At 40.0% G+C, this 7,064-nt stretch overlaps 1 protein-coding gene across 1 annotated transcript in view; it reads right to left on the bottom strand.

Annotated features, from left to right (window-relative positions):
• The window catches only part of LOC144062752 (disintegrin and metalloproteinase domain-containing protein 10), a 30,898-nt gene extending 30,055 nt beyond the window's left edge, over positions 1 to 843 (bottom strand). Inside the window, exon 1 of the mRNA XM_077584436.1 lies at positions 815 to 843. The gene's annotated coding sequence lies outside the window, so the exon portion shown is untranslated. The remainder of the gene's footprint in view (positions 1 to 814) is intronic.
• Between the last annotated feature and the right edge of the window lie 6,221 nt (positions 844 to 7,064).

Below are 7,064 nucleotides of genomic sequence, written 5' to 3'. Positions count from 1 at the left end.
CCCCCCAACCCTTCCAACCCCCATTTGAATCACATACACATTCCCCATATGGATTCTTGCAACTGTATCCTTTCTCCCATAACTTTAACATGCAATGAGTGACCCTAGAACAAACACATGTTGAATTAAAGACATGCTCTGAGACTCTTTTACACAAGACTTGTAATTAAAACCTGCACATCCCATTGTTACCTTTTATGGCCGTTTGAAAAAGTCACGTAAGGACATTCACCTTGAATGGCCACAAAACCATAATACTCCTTTATAAAGTGCTATCTGTTTTGAAAGCTACAAAGCTGTCAAATGGATACAACTGAGCCAGACAAAATATTAACAATTCAAGCACTGCTGTAATCTCATAAACTGTACAAAAGTTTGCCATTTTGTGTCAGACAAAGGATAAGAGGGATAATTACTACGCCCGCAGCTTTCTTTGGCTCTCAGAGAGTTCACAGGCTATGGGAATGATCAGATCTCATCACTTTTTGCTGACTGGGCATTCGGTGGACCCCTTCCCAAACTTGACCCACTTCACCAAAGGGCCGAGGCCTTCCATTTTCTACACAATATGCAGCCTGTGACCACCCAACACAATGAGTGCATTGTGTTTTAAAGTATTGACATAAATGCGAGCTGATGCGATGGTCGAACTGAGATGTACTGCGCCACATTTTAACACCAAAACGCATGCTATACCCTCAGAACAAGCTATTAGCTATAATGATTGCACTAGCTCTTGTATTCTTGTTTGCATGTAATTTGTTTTTAGTGAATACCCCCCCCCCCCCCCCCAAAAAAAAGAAAGAAAAAGTACCTGTTTTTATCAGTCATGCAGGAGTAGAATTGCAACGAAAGGAGATTTTAAACGAGCTTAATTTCACATAGTGTGATGCCTCCCCCTGCTGGGAAAAATATAAAACTGCATCGCAAGAATCATACTTGGCATCGGTACTCACCCATCCCTAGTCACGTGGTCACTCATGTATAAGCAAGATATTTTATTATTGCCTTAAAATGTTAAAATACAAAGTATGGTCTGCCTACACAGCATCTTGGTAGATTCAAGACCGTGATCTTAACAGCTCCGCAATACAACAAGGACAAGGTCACCTGCATTACTCATTGAAATGCCATCGGTCCACATAGGAACATCTTCTTCCCGTGAAAAAACAATCCGCGTAATCTTCATTTGATATGAACCGAAATCAACCTTGACACTCAAGGAATCATGACACGGCATTTGCCTCTTGTTGGAATTTTGCCATCCTATTCAGCCTAGTTGAATTATAAGCGATTATAAACAAATAAGACTCTAGTTTTTCTACATTTCCTTTGAATTATACACATGTAACACATTTCCAGGACATACTATTAACATGGAGCGGTGGATCTCCTGTACATAAAAGGGTATCCCAATAAATTACAGGAGAAAAGTTCATGAACTGTATTTTGGTAGTTCAATATAAGAATTGAAGCTCATGAGATTTGTTGGACACGTTACATTCAAAATTAAACCTATTGAGAAATGAAGTCAGCCTTGAGTGTAAATGCTTTTAAATCCAGATTTAAAACTTTGCTTGTTTGCTAAACATTTTTAAATCATGTTTTCATTATTTTAGAAAACTACTCTCATTTCTTCACATTACTCATAACTCTTTAATGTTTTTTTCCAATGCTTGGTCTTTTAGTTTTTGTTTTAGTTTGGTTTGTGAAATCATGACATGACTCTTGTAATGCGCGTTCATCCACAAGAGGACGCTATTGGCGTGTTAACTGATGACTGGTGAACAACTGAGCCGCTACAAAAGGAAACTTTTGTCGGGAATCGGGGTTGACATGGGTGTCACTGACAAAGAGGGATAGACAATGCAAAACAGAGCAAAGCATTTAAACAAATAAGAGTATAAACAAGAAAAAAATACACTGCATCGCTGAAGGCATATACAGTATTATAGTTTGCCTGTTCCTTTTACTGCTTATGACAAATGACCCTAACCGTCCATTAGTGTCTAAATGCAGCCATGTTGAAGAGAATGGGAGGAAGGCGAAGGAAACATAGGGCAGCTGTCTTACTTTAACATTGTGCAATAGACATGGGTTTGAGAGATCCTGTTTGCAACACAGTAACGAAGACTGGGTTTAACTTTTGACTCATGGACTGTTTCACATATATGCGTGTGAGCATATTGATGGTGTGGGCCTTGAATGCTTACCTTCAAAATGATCACTTTTCAGGAGACCAAAAAAGACATTAAATATTAATTATCATCGCCACCAGGGGGCGCAACTACAAAGTGGAATACTATTTTTCTTCCTGTACTGTATTTGGTCAGGTAGGGGTCGTGTGCTGTGTGAGAATTAAATAGCACATTGTGATTTGAGAAGATGAACACTCGTTAACAATTCTTGCACAAACCAAAGTAACATATTTGAACTTTAAATAATTTGAAACAAGTATAGTCCATATACAAATTCTAGCAGCGATAAGTGAGCACTCAGAGGAGAGTTTCGGGGGGGGGGAAATAAATAAATAAAAAGTTACTAAATTGTTATATAGGAGGTTTTGGCCTCATGTGAGTAATATTCAAAAATTATAACATTTATTTTGGAAATTAATAACAATTAAAAAAAACGGGATAATTTTATACATGCTTGAGAAAAATAGTCTACAAATAAATAATTATGTACATACATGCATACAGTACATACATACAATTTTATAATGAGTTTAGGTGGGTTGAGTTTACACACACTGAAGTGACCACATATGGTTCGCAATCCAACCTACCAAACACTGTACACAAAAGTGCATTCATACTTGGATATGTTGGAAGATTATGTGTGTTTAGAAAAGCTCTCGAAGGAACTTGAAAGACTTTGGGAATTTCAGTTTCTCATCTTAATTCTAATGTGGAAAATTGAGTCCCACCCTGAGGGGAGGATTTTGAGCCAGGCTGGGTGGGGGTGACATCCAGGGTGCCTCAGGGCAGGAAGAGAGTGTGGTCAGTGCTGACCAAGACTTTTGTCGGGAGGAAGGCTAGCCAGGTTCTCAACTCGCTTCTAGTCCAGGAAGCAGATTTTGGGCCGAGTTAGTGCATCTGATGCTTTTGGTTTGGTGAGTGACTAAGATGAAGGTGTCGATGGCGGCGGCGCCTCTAAGGGTTCACGGTGCTGGCAAGCTATCAGCAGAGCGGATAACGTCACACATTCTTCCTGCGTGAGCTATTTAAGTGCGGCGGTGAGATAACCTCTGCAGCATGGCTTTGCTCAAGTGCCAGTTTGTCCAGTTTGAACATGGTAAAAATAGAGATGACTTAAAGTACAATGACTATGACTAAAATTCAGACCTGTAAAACCTGCAGACTTCTGTTAGAAAGAGCAAAATGTAATGACAAGCTTACAAGAGCATGTGAGCTTTATTTGGGGTTAATCATAGGCTTCTTAAATGGTGGCAGGTCTGCGTTGACTCCCATTCAATAGTTTGAATGCCACTCATTAATTCTGAATACAGCTACCGGTACATCTTCAGTTGAGGGTGTGCACACTTGTGCAACCACATATCAGTTGCTTATTTATACTCACCTTCTTTTTTTTCCATTTGAATTGTACAGGTTATGTCACAATAATAGTGGAAAAAAGCTATTAATAATTCACACATAAAAACAACCTTTGAACAGGGGTGTGTAGACTTTTTATATCCACCAAATATGTCAGAAATGTACGCTCTAAACCCCACATGAAAAATACCACCCAGCGCTTACATTTGAACTCATTTTATAGGCTGCTGGGCTAATTGCCGTGCAGTTTTACAATCATACTTCACTCTCGCTGCTTCTGATTCAGCTCCCGTCAAGGAGCCAGCAGCTGTTTCCAGCGCACGCGTGGCCGGATGAAACTTGGACGCACTCTGCGAGCGGCACAAGGGCCAGACGAAGGTGAATGACTCCACTCCATTCAGACAGTGAGTAGACACTTGAAACATTTGCTGATGGTGAGGGCGATTTAAAGGGAAGTTAACTCACTCTTATGGCCTCTCATTGGGGGGCAAGTGTAGTCACACAATGCCATGTTTGTGAGCACACAAGCACACACATTGTTCACTATAGTCTCATGGGAATTTTTTTTATTTAATGGCCACTTCCAGAGAAGCATTATAAATGCATGCAGCATATTGACATAAGTATTAGGAGACCTACAGAAAGTGATTGTGGAATGTGGAAGGAAGCTGGTGGTGAGATTCAAACCCAGAACCTTTGAACTGTGAGGCAGATGAACTACCCACTAACGCACCATGCTGTCAAACGTCACATGCTTGTTTACGGCATTTTCTTTTCTTTTTTTTTCCTGCATGGAGGAAACGCATGGGGTATATTTCCCACAACCTTGTTAATGAGTCATCCGTATAATGACCCAACGGCCTCAAGAAGAGCCATAAATTCTCAAGATAGGGAACTCTTATGAAAATATCACTAATCACACATCTAAAAATGATTGCACTCATCATGTTTAATTTAACATTTGATATTATAATTTACATTATTTTCTTATTTCATCCACGCAGTTTGAAATGTGACGATATGTTTGGATCATTCCCGAGAGAAAAGAGTTTTGCTAAGTTTTTTTTTCTTTACCTTAAAAGGACATGTGGAGTGGAGTATTAGTTTCCTGTGGGAGGACTTTCCTCTCTCTCGCTTAACTTTGGAGCTGCGGGTTTTACCCTGACCGCCTCGGTCCCTCCCAACACACACACACACACACACACACACACACACACACACACACACACACACACACACACACACACACTTCCTTTTTATACTCCCGGAGCACTTGTGAAATACAGCTAGGCCCAGATGTACAAAGTATGAGTGCGCAAGCCACACTGACCCCCACCCTCACGTGACAAGAGGTGAACGTGCGGTCATGCACAAGGTAACAAGAGACGCTCTGGAATGGAGTCCAGAAAAACAAGGACATAAGGAAGAGAGAGGAAAGGGCTGTAAGGAATTAAAGGTTGGGAATTACAACAGGAAGAGGACGCATGGAATTATGATCGTAAATGTTTTTTTTGTTTTTTTTATTCATTAGACTGCAGGTTCAATGCAAATGGTTCACGAGACGCTGGTCAATGTTGGATATATACGTACATAGTACATACAGTATAGGAAATAATGTAAAACTAATAGTAATAATATTTAATAATAATCAATAATATCCATCCATTTTCTTAACCGCTTATTCCTCACAAGGGTCGAGTGGGTGCTGGAGCCTATCCCAGCTGGCTTTGGGCAATAGGCGGGGTACACTCTGAACTGGTTGTAATGAATAATATTAATTATGATGATGATGATAATAATAATAATTCTTATTATTAGTATTAAATATGGTTTTATTGTATAATAATAACAATTATTATTATGATTATTATCATTGTCATTTAAGACTTTTTTTTTTTTATTGTACAACTAAAGTTTAATCCTCACTATGGTAGTAGGCCTACCCTTAAATTATTACTTTACTGACTAGTTTAATCTATTCTAAAATTAATTTGTGAATAATTTCCAATTTCCTGTCAGTTTCGCAATCCTGTCCTTGCAGCCAAAAGCTTGGGAACATACCTGCACCTTTCTGACCCGAGAAATAGTCCACACGGTTACCTCGGCGAATATCATTAGCCTTGCCGGGCCCCATCAGGGAATGAAATTGTGTTATCATTTGTGACAATGTACTTCCAGGAACAAAGCTGTAGGATTCCATTTCATGGTGCCCTCATTCGATGTAGTTAAATTATGAGTCATTGTTTCTGCTGAAGAGATGAGAAAGTGCTCTTTAATGTTCGAAGGACATTACGGAGTCAAACACAAAACTGGTGGACGCGTTGTCCTTTTGACTGCATGTACAATGTGTCCTCTGCGCAGATCACTTACATACACAAGTCCGCTTTGTTGACAAGAGGGTGCAAACAGTCAAGTCTGAACCATCTGGCCTTGAATCATATGCAGGTGCCGTACGTGTTGTTTTTCCAACTCACCAGCAACAATGATATGCTTAGTTTGAGCTCGCTTTGGATTGGTTAGTAATGACCTAAACATCTACAATGTCTAGTCCAAGAAGGTGTGTGTCAAAGAGCGAGACGGCGAGTGTGCTGGTAGTAAACAGTATCATTGTTACATCATTACAAGAAGCTGCTTGTATAGATCAAAGGTTATGGTGTGTGTGTGTGTGTGTGTGTGAATCCAGGTGTTCTCTTGTCTTGGTGAATCATGAGGTACGTTTCTACCTCCAGGCAGTGGAAACTGACACTACGTTGTATACACTGACCGGTCACAACATTAGGTACGCCGCACAATGTAATTTCAATGAGATCCAGTAGAAGAGCTGTATTGAATGAGCATGACCTTAGCAGATGATTGGTAGAACATCATATTCCAGCCACAAAGAAAGCTGTTGATGTCAAGTCCTTCTGGGTTTTTTACACATCGACCAAATACTCTTTCCAGTCGGGAATAGAGCATGGAAAGTGGAGAGCTGTCCTCAGATATTAAATGAATTGTGGATGAAAGACCATTTCCTGTACACTCTGTATGATGGAATCACCTGACTTAAAGAACTGTTCGGGGTTTTAAACATGAATCTTTATGGCATCCTCACCTAAAGTGGTGTGCAATCAGCACTGACTTACAGCTGACAGCATCTTGTGATCTGGTCCGGTTTTGGCAAGTTCACTGGGGTCACAAAAATAAAGTGTTTTTCTTCTAAAAACAATTTGTGTTCAAAAGAGTGACGAATTTGCATCACAAAACTGCACATTAGAAGAAAAAAAAAAGTCAGACCCCATTACCGCCGGGCTCTATTTTTCTGCTCGTATCACTGCGCGGCGCACTGCATACAGCTGAGAGACGCGCACAAACCAAATTGTTTGGAAGTGTTTACCTGATGCGAGAGAGCTAATGGGGAGCAAGAGCCATTACCATATAACGTTACGATTGTATAAACTTTATACGCTTGTATAACTAAGGTGTGTTGTGTGTTCCTGTGTTGCACATTCTGTTTTGTATTCTTGT

Source organism: Vanacampus margaritifer, chromosome 13, assembly GCF_051991255.1.
Source record: "Vanacampus margaritifer isolate UIUO_Vmar chromosome 13, RoL_Vmar_1.0, whole genome shotgun sequence".
NCBI classification, from domain to species: Eukaryota; Metazoa; Chordata; class Actinopteri; order Syngnathiformes; family Syngnathidae; genus Vanacampus; species Vanacampus margaritifer.
Note: the sequence above shows the minus strand (reverse complement) of the source record. Positions and strands in the feature narration are given on the sequence as shown.